Raw genomic sequence first — 15,926 nt, 5'->3', positions numbered from 1 at the left:
TGATGTGGGAACACTCCTAAAGTCAACAAAATTGTGTTTACCTGTGAAAGTGTGCATAGAAAGAAAGCCAGTGGGCATTTTAGTGGAAGAAATAAAGAGAAAATGAAGAGGGTGAAGAAAGAGATGTTGGACCCTTAGACATTTCAGAGACATCTCAAACTCGTCTTAGTCTAAGCTAAACTCCTCATCTTGTCTGCCAGATCTTGCTCCTCTTCCTGGGTGTATTGTCTCAGAAAATGGCTCCAACATTCACACAGTTGTCCAATCCTGAAACCAAGCATTGAAAGTGGCTTCTCTCTCCCTTTGCACTCACATCTAGTCATTCACTGAGTACTCTTGTTCCTACCTTCTAGTTATTTCTCAATCCCTCCCTTTGACTTCAGTCCCACTTACACTACATGAATTAAAGTCACTGTTATATCTTTCCTGATTCACAGAAAAATTTTCCAGCTGGTGTCTATCCAACCTGTGTTTGTCCCCATTAAACCATTCTCCAAAATACATCAAGGGGAGTATCCTTATTTGTATTTCAATTGTGATAAAATACACATAACGTAAAAGTAACATCTTAACCATTTTTAAGTGTGTGTTTCAGTCTACAACCATGCCACTTGTGACTGGCTTATTTCACTTAGCATAATGTCCTCAAGATTCATCCATGTTGTAGCATGTATCAGAATTTCCATCATTTTTAAAGGCTGAATAATAATCCATTGTATGTGTATGTCAGACTTTCTTTATCCATTGATCCATTTATAGATATTTAGGTTGCTCTCATTTTGGTTTTGATTTGCACTTCCCTCATGATTGGTGATGTTGAGTATCTTTTCATACGCTTCATCAGCCATTTGTCTATCTTCTTTGGAGAAATGTCTATGCAAGTCCTGTGCTCATGGTTTAAATTGGGTGTTTGTGGGTTTTTCTCATGTTAAGGGTAGTGTATCACATTTGTCTTCCACCATGATTTTTTATTTCTGAATATAGTTTTATCAGATTTTTTATAAGTTAAGGCCATATTTAAAATGCATAAAAGCACATTGTTCCTTTTATCAGTATGAAATGTCAACCTGTTTCTTTTAACGCATTTTGCCCTGAATTCTGTTACTCGTAATTCTAATCTTGCTATGCTAGATACTTGCTGTTGCTGTCAGTAATTGCCTGGCATATATCTTTCTTCTTCCCTGGGTTTTCAAACTCTCGGGGATATTTTAAAGTGAGTCTCTTTTCACCATAATATAGCTAGATTTTTTTAAAGATCTTTTTTAAAAGATTTCATGGTTTTTTGTTTTTTTTTTGAGACGGAGTCTCGCTCTGTCACCCAGGCTGGAGTGCAGTGGCACGATCTCGTCTCACTGCAAGCTCCGCCTACGGGGTTCACGCCATTCTCCTGCCTCAGCCTCCCGAGTGTCTAGGACTACAGGCACCTGCCACCATGCCCAGCTCATTTTTTGTATCTTTAGTAGAGACAGGGTTCCACCCTGTTAGCCAGGATGGTCTCGATCTCCTGACCTCGTGATCCGCCGTCTTCAGTCTCCCAAAGCGCTGGGATTACAGGTGTGAGCCACCACGCCCAGCCTAAAAGATCTCATAGTATCTTTTTTAAAAGATCTCATAAAACAAATATCTTATTCGAAAAACTTGATGGCAAGCATACAGATATGACCAAGAAAGAAGGTCCCTACTCTCACAGGGGCAATCAACCTGTCCACATTTACTGTGATTACTGTCACATGTATGCTTGTTTCTAATAAATTGTTTTGTATTTTCTCCTTACTATGCTTTCTCTTTGTTTCTCTTCTTTCTCTTTTGATAAATTCTGTTATATTAATCTAGGTTACTTTATTATATATTTTTGTTGAATATCTTGAAAAGGACAGTTATATATTTAATGAAATTTTGGTCCCAGCTTGTTACTAAATGCATCTTTCTCCTATTGTTTTTTTAAATCAATAAATATTTTAATTCATGAATGTGTTTTAACAACTTCTTTGCTTATCACTATTTCTTGCTGGAGTATATACTTTAGAAGTTCTTTCATCAAGGGTGTATGTGTGACAAGTTCCAGTTGTTCTTATAATCTGAAAAGATTTTTTTTAATTTTCCTTTTTTTAATTCATTTATTTATTATTATTATACTTTAAGTTTTAGGGTACATGTGCACAAGGTGCAGGTTAGTTACATATGTATACATGTGCCAGGCTGGTGCGCTGCACCCACTAACTCGTCATCTAGCATTAGGTATATCTCCCAATGCTATCCCTCCCCCCTCCCCCCACCCCACAACAGTCCCCAGAGTGTGATGTTCCCCTTCCTGTGTCCATGTGTTCTCATTGTTCAATTCCCACCTATGAGTGAGAATATGCGGTGTCTGGTTTTTTGTTCTTGCGATAGTTTACTGAGAATGATGATTTCCAATTTCATCCATGTCCCTACAAAGGACATGAACTCATCATTTTTTACGGCTGCTTAGTATTCCATGGTGTATATGTGCCACATTTTCTTAATCCAGTCTATCATTGTTGGACATTTGGGTTGGTTCCAAGTCTTTGCTATTGTGAATAATGCCGCAATAAACATACATGTGCATGTGTCTTTAGAGCAGCATGATTTATAGTCCTTTGGGTATATACTCGGTAATGGGATGGCTGGGTCAAATGGTATTTCTAGTTCTAGATCCCTGAGGAATTGCCACACTGACTTCCACAATGGTTGAACTAGTTTACAATCCCACCAACAGTGTAAAAGTGTTCCTATTTCTCCACATCCTCTCCAGCACCTGTTGTTTCCTGACTTTTTAATGATTGCCATTCTAACTGGTGTGAGATGGTATCTCATTGTGGTTTTGATTTGCATTCCTCTGATGGCCAGTGATGGTTAGCATTTTTTCATGTGTTTTTTGGCTACATAAATGTCTTCTTTTGAGAAGTGTCTGTTCATGTCCTTCACCCACTTTTTGATGGGGTTGTTTGTTTTTTTCTTGTAAATTTGTTTGAGTTCATTGTAGATTCTAGATATTAGCCCTTTGCTGGGATTACAGGCATGCACCACCACGCCCGGCTAATTTTTGTATTTTTAGTAGAGACGAGGTTTCACCATGTTGCCCAGGCTGGTCTCCAACTGACCTCATGATCTGCCCACCTCAGCCTCCAGAAGTGCTGGAATTATAGGCATGAGCCACCATGCCCAGCCAAAGATCTTTAACCCTAATTTCTGATGCATAATTTAGAATAATAAATATTTCTGTATTAAAGGATATTATTCTCTGAGTTTTTTAGATATTGTCCTGTTGTTTATGGCATCTAATATTGTTAATAGAAAACATGACATTATTTTAATGTTTATTCTTTTACTTTGTATTGGGGTCCCCAACCCCTAGGCCACAGACCTGTAGGAACCAGGGCACACAGCAGGAGGTGAGTAGCAGGTGAGCCAGCAAAGCCTCATCTTTATTTATAGCTGCTCCCCAGTGCTTACCTTACCACCTGAGCTCTGCCTCCTGTCCGATCAGTGGAGTCAATAGATCTCATAGGAGCACAAATCCTATTGTGAACTGTGTATGTGAGTGATCCAAGTTGCACACTCCTTATGAGAATCTAATGCCTGAAGATCTGTCACTGTCTCCCATCACCCCCAGATGGGACCATCTAGTTGCAGGAAAACAAGCTCAGGGCTCCCACTGATTCTACATTATAGTGAGTTGTAGAATTATTTCATTATATATTACAATGTAATAATAGAAATAAAGTATAATAAACGTTAATGCACTTGAATCATCCCAAAACCAACCCCTCCCCCATCCATGGAAAAATTGTCTTCCATGAAACCTGTCCCTGATGCCAAAAATGTTGGGGACTGCTGATCAATATCATATCTCTGACAGAATTTAGGGGTGCTCTTATTGTATCTAATGTTCCAAAGTTTAAGCATAATATCTATATACATATTTTTTGCCTCTTTATTACTTCATGGGATTTTTTTCAACTCAAAGATTCATATCTATACTTGCTTCTGGAAAATTCTCATTCATATATTGGCCATTCAAAATTCTCTCCTACGTATTTCATCAAATGTATACTGAATCTTCTGAATCCATTCTCATGATCTCTTAACCTTTCTTTGCTATTTGTCTTCTCTATTTCTTCGTGCTGCATTCTGAGAGACTTCTTTAGGTTGATCTTCAAGTTTGGTAATTTGTTCTCCAGCTTATTTTACAGTTGCCATTTCCTACTTTGTCTCTTGGATAATCATATATTTATTTTAAAGTTCTTTCTTTATTCCTGCATTAGCTATAACTGCTCAAGTATCAGTTATCCCATTCAAGCTGTTTGTTGTCTATCTTTAATGATGTTGCTCTTCCTCAAATACTTTCTAATTATCTTACACTCATCTTTCACAGGTTTCTCCTACATGCATTCTGGGTTGTGACAGTCTCCTGATATATGTTCCTTCAGTTGCCTCATCCCCAGCTCTGTATCAGGGAGAGCTCCAGACCAGGCTTAGACCAGGTAAACAAAGGATTGCATTATTTCCAGACAGTTTGTACTTTCCCTCCTTAGACACTGTTAGCATGAGGCATTTAAAAAAAATCGGTAGAGACCAGTCTCTCTAATCCAAGATGACTAGTGTCCTTATGGAAGAAATGGCATCTGAAGAGGCAGAGACACACACAGAGGAAAAGCAGTGTGAGGACACAGAAAGAACATCATCTACCAGCCAAGGTGTGTCTGAGACCACCAGAGGCTAGGAAAGAGGCATGGAATAGATGATCCCTCACAGTCCTCAGAAAGAACTAACCCTGCTGACACCTTGGTCTTGGACTTCTAGCCTTCAGAACTGCAAGGCAATAAATTTCTGTTGTTTAAGCCACCCACAAAATTTCTGTTGTGGTACTTTGTTTCTGTGTGGCAGAGGAACTCTGGACCCTGCTGAGAACAGGTAGCCCCTCTCAGCCCCCAGCCATGGGCAGATAGAATGGTGTCAGCCCTGCTTCCAAATATTGAAAGGCTCCAGTTCCACAATCCCAGTCCCCTAAAAGCCCAATGGATTTAGGCCCTTATTACTATCATGGATTCCTGTCTACTTCCTCTCCCCTCACTTTTTGGCAAGCTTCTGGATTTCTGATTTTTATTTTCCTTTTCTTATTTTCAAGCATAAGATGTATTTAGTAATACAATTTTAATCTACTGATATCAACTCCATATGATAGAGTGGAAGGGAAGATTTCTGCCTGTGTTCAACTTGCCATCTTCAGGTAAATGGAACGACCAGTCCAAGCACAAATCTCGCTGCTCTTTTCAGCATGAGTCCCTTCACTGCTCCAGTATGCTTTTGAATAAGTCAAAAGATGTATTTATGGCTTCAAAGATTATACAGCCTGGATTCTGCCAACCTTTTCTGACTCATCTCTCACTGTTTCCTAACTCACAGTCTAAGACACAGTCATGAATTTCATTTCCAGACTTCATGTGCTGTTCCCCCTGTGTGGAACATTTTTCTCCACTCATTTTAGGTCTCCACAAATCTAGGAGTCAATTCCTCCAGGAAGCTCTATATGACAAACAAAAATCAGATTAGGTATCCCTCCTAAGAGTAGTCTTAGCTTCCCTTGTAGTTACTCCACCACAGCCCTTACCACTCTGTCCTTGATATCCAGATTGCATGACTGTTACTCACTCTGGACTGGGCACTCCATGAGGGCTGGGGCCATTCATGCCTCCGTGGCCAGCACAGTGACTGGCTCATGGTAGGAATTCAGTGTGTTTTAAAGAATAAAACATGCATGCCGCCAAGAAAGGAAGTTGGAGAGAGTTAGAGAAGACATTAGGAAGAATTGAAGGGAAAAAGATCTGGAGACTCAAGAGGATATCAGACTATAGTCTTTATTAATGAAAAGTCATCTTTTTTTATTGAAAAACTTTGACATCCATCTGCCATTGTTTTACCCCAACTGCTCTCTCTCTCTTGCTCACTCTGTTTTCAAAGAATGCATTTCTTTTTCACTGGATTTCCCAACTGTATCATTTTGCTAGGGCTGCCGTAACAAAGTACCACAACAGAAATGTTGTGGGTGGCTCAAACAACAGAAATTTCTTGCCTTACAGTTCTGAAGGCTAGAAGTCCAAGACCAAGGTGTCAGCAGGCTTGGTTCTTTCTGAGGGCTGTGAGGGATCATCTGTTCCATGCCTCTTTCCTAGCCTCCGGTGGTCTCAGACACTCCTTGGCTGGTAGATGATGTTCTCTCTGTGTCCTCACATTGCCTTTTCTCCGTATGTGTCTCTGCCTCTTCAGATGCCATTTCTTCCATAAGGACATTAGTCGTATTGGATTAGAGAGATTGGTCTCTACCGATTTTTTTTAAATGCCTCATGCTAAGAGTGTCTAAGGAGGGAAAGTACAAACTGTTTTATTGCTGAAATTACCTTCAACAGGAATAATTTTGATGGCATGTGAGTCACTTCAACATAATTGCTTTCTGCAAAGTTGCTGTCTGCAAGGGGAACAATGGAAATATAAAAACCCTGGTGATATATTCTATTACCACCTCAATGACAAATCTTGATAAACTGGGTTTGGCTTGTCTGAAAGCTAAAGAAAAAACTACTTTTAAGTACCGTTTCCTTCACAAATAACAGCCATTTAAGTATTTATGTCAGTATCTATTTATTCTCTAGGAACAGGTTTTGTCAAATAAACAGAAAAAAAATCACTTTCAACCGTTACATTTTAGAATTCAATTACAGTGCCCTTGATTTTGAAGTCAGTAGTGTACTGGGTTGCTGATCTTGGCACTGTGCATTCCAGCTATTGTTATTCTACAGCTTTGCCAACCAAAATGAACACTTCATTCAACTATTAGTATTTTTCAGCAATAATGGAGATACAAATTTGCCCAAGGCAGGTGACTTTTTGCTTAACTGCTAACGGAGTAGAGTATTATGTTGATAGTCAAAAAAAAATTATTATTCAAGATCCAAAGATAATAAACCTGGGAGAGACTGGTTGGGTTCAAGAATAATCTAAAATTTTAGATCATGATCCAGGTGAATCCAAAGCATCACATCACCTCCCTTCTTCCCCCTCTTGGCCTGCCCCAGACTTAATTTAATCTCCCCAGCATGTGACTCCTGAGTATATACCTTAAGCCTAGATCAGACTTTCCTTCTCAGCCTTTACCATAAGGACCAACTCCTAGCAAGATCTCTAACCTCCCCTTTCAAAGTCACATCCCAGGAAATAACAGAAAGATTTATTCACATTAAGATGTAATAAAGTACTGATAAGTTAAATATATTATAAAAGAGACTCAAGCCTAGGTCAAAGAAGTGAAGAAATTCTTTTTGGAATTTTAAGTCAAGGAGGGGGTTGTTTGGAGTGTTGGAGTTCCCAAGAACCCTAAAAGTCATCCACTTTTTCTACATATTAGGTTAAAACTTACCTATTTTCAAGAGGATTTACCCCCCTGCTTCAGATATATGGCCTGTACAACGATTACTTGGAGCACTAGGCTCATCTCTGCTGACACAGAAAGAAGCTCAACTTACTTGGTAGATTTTCATCAATACTGTAACTGTGGCCCATGAGACATAAAATAAAATATAAAACAGGGGAGAGGGATTCAATTAGTGCTACTCCCACAAAAAGGAAAATGTTACAAAGAGGAAAGAGGAGAGCAGAATTCAAATAACTCTAGTCACACGGCAAAAAAAATAAAAAAATTAACTGCAACCTGGACAGGGGGTACCCAATTTGATTTACCCAAGTAAAGTGATTTCAGAAAGGTTGAAGAGACAACCAGATATTACTTTTGATGGGGTACTCCACTAAGGAATTTGTCTTGCTTGCTGTAATCTCACTCAAACACATACACACACGCACACACACACACATCACATTTGAGTTGGCCTCTGGATTAAACAATCAATTTATAGAAAAATATATTAAATGACATCATGTCACCATGGAGATCAATTCAGCACAGTCTACACCGGGAAACTCTATAGAACAAGTGACCCACTTTCTTCAACAAATAAATGTCAAGGAAAAAAATAAGAAATTAAGAAGCAAACTGACAGGTTAAGAGACTTAAGAAGAATATCAACCAATCACAAAAATCTTCTTTAAATACAGGCTTAGACAAACTAAGAAATAATAATGATTCATGTAAGACAATTTGAAACCTGAACCCTGTCTAAATAGTCCATGATATTAAAAAATTGTTATTAATCTTAGATGAGATAACGGCATTGTGAGTCTTTTTAGTTTTAAGGCCTTACCTCCTTCTAAAGACATGTGAATGACCTAAGTGGGCTGTAAAATGACATAGTGTCTGGGATTTGCTTCTTAATATTAAACAGGGTAGAAGGAAATGGGTGGAAGTATAGTTTTTAAAAAGATTGGTTATGAAGTAATAATTATAAAATCTAGTTAATGAGTCTATTCTGCTCATTATGCCTTTCTGTCTCCTTTTGTATTTGTTTAAAATTTTCCAATAAAAGGAGGTTAAAATATTGAAAGAATTTACAATGAAAGTTTGGAGATGAAAAAGAAACTTGAGATAGACACAGGCCACACATAATGTAATTGGTTACAAAACCAAATGCCAGTTAAAAATTTAAGGTGTTGATACAGCAGATACTGCCTGATTCAACTCAGCCTGTTCACCTGTGGTTACTAAAGAATCATTCTGTGACCCAGTCTTGAATTTGCATTGCAGTCTATTCTAGGATTCCTTTTTATTTCAATTTGAAATGTATGATTGATATCTGATTTGATATTTTAATTTTAAAAGTATAAAATCATTTGATTTGTTTCTGAATGCATTTGAAAGTTGAGAACCTGATTTCCTTGAGTTATGAATCTTTTTATCAGATATACAACAGTTGCTTAAGAACTCAGAAAGATGGTACCATGAAAGACATTTGAAGTGTTTGAGAAAATCAAGGTACTTATGTTCTATACGTATCTTTTTTAATGTTTAAAGGAATTCAACTTACTGACATTTTAATGGGGTCAAGTATATAATTAATCTGTAATCAAAGAACATGTAGAAATAATTATTTTATTTATAGAAAATTTTTTTAATTTATAAATAGAATACAAATTTGAAGGCTAAACTTAATAGCTTAATAAAAATGTTTTGTAAATGGCAACTTTAATGAAATAAATACTAACTTAAGACCCAGGTAACCACAGATAAATAGTCCTTTCCAAACACAAAAGCCTCTCCCAGAAACTAAAAAACTTAAATGACACTGTTATTGTGACTTTACACAGACAAAATCAGAACAAAACATCTTAAAAATACTACTTGCTAACAAAAAAAAAGAGTACAGGGGGACACTTAGACGTCATTTCTTCATGAGGTTGTGTCTCTATGAGATCACAATAACCAAAGAAGAGAATAAAAAATACATTTATTTTTATTATATGAATAATAAGAAATAAATGGTTGGACTAATTTATTCTTAGTTTTCAGGATCAGGTTGACAAGTGAAACCAATAGACCAGTGTTTTCAGAATACAGGTAAAGATCCATTAGTAGACTGTGAAATTGATTTCATGGGTCACGATGTCACATAATAAGAATGAATTCTCTTTCATGAAACTTTCATTTGGTTGAATTTACTAGGCAGTTATATATATATTTCTTATTGAGGATGATGTTCAAAACAGCTTGAAAGCCACTGACATCAATTTCTAGGCCTCTTTTAAACCCCCTTCATAGCATTTTTTCTAAAATATAAATGTGTTATCTTTTCTAACTATAATTTTTTTCACAAACAGAAGTTGTGAGAGATTCCAATTATAAATGTGAAACACGTTTTTTATTGTTCCATTACAGAAATGTATAAGAAAGATTTTTTTAATCACCTATAATCCCATCATTCATTGTGTTATGTAAAAAGGGTAGATACTTTTATCTATCAAAATTTCTCTAAAGTATTATACATGGGGAAGTAAAATACTTGATAAATCTTAAGGTAAAAGATAAAACACTGAGAGGTCCTGAACCGAGCAGACTTATTCTTTGTGGGGCAGTGAAAATAACTTTTCTGTTGCCCAGAGTAATGAGTGAAGTTTTTAAGAATAGGATGGGTGTGAAGCCAGTAACGGTGGTAGAGGGGGTGTGTTTGAAAATGAGACCTTTTCCCCATGAGTCTCTCAGGTCACTTTAATAAAATTACTAAATTCATGAAATGTTTGGGTACAAGCGAATTTTTACAAGAATTGATGCGCATTTTGAATTTCTCGGCATTGAACATGAGTGAGGTAGCACGTCAAAAGGTAGAAATATGAAGGCAGGGAGGAGCAAAAGGAAATTAATCCCAAGAGTTAGCAAATGTTTTGAGAAAGCATCTGACTCTTTCAAGGCCAAGATACTTGATTTCAGATTAGGTTTAATCACACTATTGCAGAGCAGGAGATCTGCAGTGTCACAGCCTTCCAAAGCGGGTGTGTAGGTATGTACATAAAACATGTATGTTAGGCAGCACCTGGATGCAGTTCCAACTACTGAGAAGGCTGAGACAGGGGGATTGCTTGAGCCCAAGAGTTTGAATCCAGCCTGGGCATCATAGAAAGATCCCTGTCTCAAAACAAAAGTATGCATATACATCTACTTTTTACGAAAGAGGAATAATTCTACATATGTTGCTTTGTTGCCTCCTTTGCCATTTTTTGTGTCAGAAAGCACAGGTCTCTGTATGAATAAATAGTGCATGGTATGCTCAAACAATGAAGTATTTACAGGTATCCATATCAATAAGGATGAATCTTTAAAACATGGATGGGTGGCTCCATGCCCAGGGCAGTTGGATGCAGACAAGGAACATCCAGGCTGGAGGCAACTCAGAACCACTGGTGGTGTGTTTGGTGAGGGTAGGAGAGTGGGGCAGGCAGGAAGTGTGGCCAGAAATAAGGACAAGGCAGGGTAGAGGATATGGTGCAAAAAGGGAGGCATCTCTGAGGAGGTGCCATTTCAGCTAAGACCTGAGTGGAAGAGTGCCATGCAGAGAGAACAGCAGGGACCAAGGCACATAGGCACACTGGAAGGGACAGGTGGCAAGTGAGGTGAGCAAGGCTGCTTGTAGGCCGGGGCTAGGAAGGTGGGGGACATGGAGGATGGGCGGTCTATGGTGCCCAGGCTTCACCCCAGCGGCCGTGAAAGGTCCAGGCAGGGAGGCACTGTCAGAGCCTTCTGGCAAAGGCAGGGAGACGGTGGTGTGGGCGTAGAGGCCCCAGTCCAGGCAGGAGGCTGCTGCAGTAAAATCCAGCACTGAGAGGGAGAAGGCCTGCAGGGTTTACTCACCTCTGTGTTTCAGGTGTCCCCACTGTGCAGTCGTGGCCCCATGGTTATATGTGGAAGAAACAAAGATATTCTCAGCCTGAGATGGTATCTGAACGAGATGATGGAAGCGAGGAAGAGGGAAGGGAACAGTTCCAAGCCAATATTGAAGGAAGAACCAACATGACTTGGAGATGGATTAGACGTCAAGGCTTGGAAAGACAGGAAAGCGTCCAGGATGAAGCTTGGTGATCCGGGATGGACAGTGCAGACCTGGTCTGCAAGTCATTGCTGTTTTATCTTTGTACATGATTTTTCTAGCCAGTGGATGATGATACCCTTCACTTGCTCAGTCCCTCTGGCCCCATCCAGCGGAGTCAAGTGTGCCCTATTTGACACCCCTGGACAGGGCCAGAGGTACTGATACTCTGGGATAAGGGGTATCTGAGGGGTGGAAGGAAAAAAGACAGCCCAGGAGGAGGGCCTGCCTTCTGATTCCCCTCCAATGAGGCACCCACATGTTCCTGCAGATGGAGACTGACCACTCAATCAGTCTGGGTTGGGGTACTCGTTTTTGGATTTAGATTTGATGTGGTAGGAATTTAGAAGTGAAATTCCCTGCATTATTGTCACATCTCCTGCTGTGGCCAAACATGAAGGAGTTAAGTGGAACAGGAGGGAAGCCCCAGTGTCCCTGCTGTAGGGAAGAGAACCCAGAGTTTGGGGTTAAGGAGGGATGGGTGGCCTTGGTGGCAGGCAAGCAGCATTATGGGAGTCTCTGAAGAGACAGTAGCAGTACCTCATAGCCCGATCATCAGAAAAGATGCCACTCATCCCAGGACCAATCACCAACATGCTTCTGAAGGGCCCGCAGCACAGGGCCTGTGCCCTCACCTTAGCCCAGTGACCCTACCATGGCAAAAGCAGTATAGGGGACAGAAAACCAGCTGGGCTGACAGCGCCCCCACAAACACCCTTTTTCTTAATGCTCTAAAATAATTTAATATGGCATGCATATTAAACTTTAACACATTATACTAAATCTAAAAGTACAAACTATTTAGACAAAAACATGGATGAATCTCAAAAAGTCTCAGAATACATTATAGTCTGATTTCTTTTTAAAAGTTTAATACCAGTAAAAACTAAGCAAAATCCAATGTAGAGATATCATTGCTAACAATATAAAGAAAAACAAGACATAAAAGCAAAATCAAAGGGAGTGATTACCTCTTAAGAGAAACAAATCAAATATAATTGTAGTAAGACACAAAAGTTTGGTTAATGTTCTATTTGTCAAGGTGAGTAGTAGTAACATGACTGGAATTTCTTTTATTATTTTTTAAACATGATACATATATGTTATTTTCACCCTTCTGTGCCCATTTTTGCACACATTTTAGAAGTAAAAATATATGAGAAGATAGATATACACCAAGGATTGAAAAAGTTGGCCAAAATCTAGATACTGTGGTGGTCTAGATGGTATTTTAAAAGTTTAGACTAAGGGGCCCACATTTTTAAATGTGGAAAGATTATGTAAAAGGCCTTATCTTGAAAACTGAAGGGTGTAGGGCAATACACTGAGCTGAGATAGCACAGCCTGTGGGCTTCAAGTTCTCATAATGCCCCACCACTTTCTAGTCTTCCTTAAATCTGGACCCCAGAGGCATTCAATTTTCTAACTCCCAATGCCATGTTCAATGGCCATGTAATAAAGCAATTCTACCACAAGCCATCTAATCATAAAACCTGTGTAAAATTTTACAGTTACGTTGTTGGAAATACCTTAGAAGTACAATATGAGGGTCAAAGGATATTCCCATTTAAAACTTAAATAGATATTGCCTTTAAACAAGTTGCACCAATTGAAATTCTCACAAACATGTATGAGAACGCCTATAGTCTTTATAGCCAACAATGACTATGAGTAATTAATATTTCCCACTCTAAAAGATAAAAACTAGTAGCTAATTGCTCTTTTAATTTGCATTTATGTAACCACAAATAAGTTTTGCTTTTTTTCATGTCTATGGCCAATTCAAATTTTTGTGTCTATTAATATCTCTGGACCTTTTTTCACTATATTCTTTGTGATTTATAAATTATTTTATGTATTAGAAATAATAATTGATAGTCCCAGTTTGTCATCTATCTTTAAACATTGTTTATTGGGTTGGGGAAGGTTGTCACAGAGATTTTTAATTTTATGTGATCTGATCTATTAATATTTATAAGGGTCAATTTAGGAAAAGTAAAAATATTGACTCGGTGCATTTTTTTCAAACAGGACAAATTTACCTTTCATTGTAAAAATAATGCACTCATTTTTAAAAAATCAAACAGTACAGTAATATTTAAAGGAGAAAGTAAAATTCTACCAGCTGTGATGGTCTATATTTTAAATATTATCCCCTGCCCCCCAAAAAACTTACTTTACACATTCATTGAGCCCCTTGGAGGAAAAAAAGTATGTTCTTATATGTCACTATCTTTACTAAACAGAGGAATTTAACTCATAAAACTTGGCACTACTTTTCCACAATGTAAATATATAAGTTTGCTTACAAAGAAGGCACACAAAGGTGGCTTTCTAATCTTTCATTCTGAAATCCAGTGGCAGGGCTGTTCATAGAGCTGACAGAGCTGCACATGGCCTTTGGGACAGAGATGAGTCATCAGTGACCAAGTACACAGCAACCTGGGAATATTCCCTCCTATTCTGGTGGGCTTTCAAGGCTAATAATCAAGGGCTCTCGCCTTATCTGCTTCTTCCTTAGTCTTCTCAGCACATAGTGAATAGGCCATATTAATGAGGAAGATGAGGCATAGGGGCGTTTTTTGTGATATTTAAACTATGAATCACCATAGATGGTAAGATTCATGGTTAGTTGTACTTTCTCTTTTAAGTGTTCCTGTACTCTTTGAATTAAAATAATAATAATAATACATTATTTTCATAATAAAAGGTAAACTTTTTCTATTTGAAAAGTAATAAAGATAAATACACTTTACTGAAGAGTACTAACAGTCTAAGTAGTGTATGAGGACAGAGAGTCAGTAGCCTTATTCTGCACTGAAGCTCCCTACCTCCCCCATCTCCTCTGAAGACTTTATTTTTTATATTTATGTTTACAATCTAATCACTTTACATAAAACAACCCGTGAGTTTAAGCTCAATTTTTATTTCTCCAAATTCATTTATAAACTCTATTTCTCTAAATCCATCTGTCAGTGAGTACACATATTTGAGATAATAGGTATAATTATACAAACATTCAATTTTGTGTTTTACATTATTTACCTAAATAATCTCATGTACTTTTTTTTTTTGAGATGAAGTCTGGCTCTGTTACCAGGGTGGAGTGCAGTGGCGTGATCTCGGCTCACTGCAACCTACGCCTCCCAGTTCAAGCGATTCTCCTGCCTCAGCCTCCTGAGTAGCTGGGAATACAGGCATGTGCCACCACGTCCAGCTAATTTTTGTATTTTTAGTAGAGACGGGTTTCACCGTGTTGGCCAGGATGGTCTCGATCTCTTGACCTCATGATCCACTCGCCTCGGCCTCCCGAAGTGCTGGGATTACAGGCATGAGTCACCGTGCCCGGCCCTCTTAGGTACTTTTCATTTCACCAAAAGAACCCCCAGAGATTTTGTTTCTAATGTCTCTGCGGCATTCCATCTTCTTATTTTATATATATATTTTTTGTGATTTGTTTAGCTATTACTTTCTTCTTGAACACTTGGATCATTTTAGGTTATAAATTCTCAGTGTTAAATTTGAAACATGTCTGTGCAATTACTTCTTTGGTTGTTTATTTGGGGCTTATTTTATTGAAGCCTCAGCTCCAGGTTAAAGGTTATGAACAGCTTTACAGCTCAAGTTAGTGGCACTTTCGGTGAAACAGCTGTGGTCTCGTCACGTGATTTCCTTTCACAGAGTGAGTTTCATTAGTACTAATGAAGGAATAAAGTAGAATTTCTCTAGTGGGAACCACCCAGCTGTGGTCTGCTGCCCATGACATTTTGCTCAAATTCCCTCAGACCTGAGCACCACAGAAATTTTTTTAAAATGAGTCTGACCCATTCACTCAGGCAGAAAGAACTCCTCCGTGGGCAGTTGTCCCCTTTATTAGCTAGCCTCAACAAGTTGCTCCGATCACAGGGGGGTCTTAGTCCATTTGTTTTGCTATAGAGGAATACCTGAGGCTGGATAATTTATAAAGAAAACCGGTTTACTTGGCTCACAATTCTGTAAACTGTACAAGAAGCACGGAGCCAGCATCTGCACCTGGTGAGGGCCTCAAGCTGCCTCTCCTCATGGCAAAAAGGGAAGGGGAGCTGGCACATGCAGAATACATGGTAAGAGGAAGCAAGAGAGAGAGAAGAGGAGGTGCCAGACTCTTTTTAATAATCAGCTCTCCAGAGAACTACTAGAGTGAGAAGGGAACTCACTCATTACGGAGAGGACAGCACCAAACCATTCGTAAGGGATCCACCTCCATGACCCAAACATGTCGCATTAGGCCCCACTTCCAACACTGGGGATCAGATTTCAACCTGCAGCTTGGAGGGCCAAATATCCGAACCGTAGCACAGGACCTCTGAGGGACTGACTGCCTCAACCCCAAAGCAGACAGCA

Source organism: Gorilla gorilla, chromosome 2 (genome assembly GCF_029281585.2).
Source record: "Gorilla gorilla gorilla isolate KB3781 chromosome 2, NHGRI_mGorGor1-v2.1_pri, whole genome shotgun sequence".
NCBI classification, from domain to species: Eukaryota; Metazoa; Chordata; class Mammalia; order Primates; family Hominidae; genus Gorilla; species Gorilla gorilla.
The sequence above is the reverse complement of the archived record's forward strand: the minus strand, read 5'-3'. Positions refer to the sequence as shown.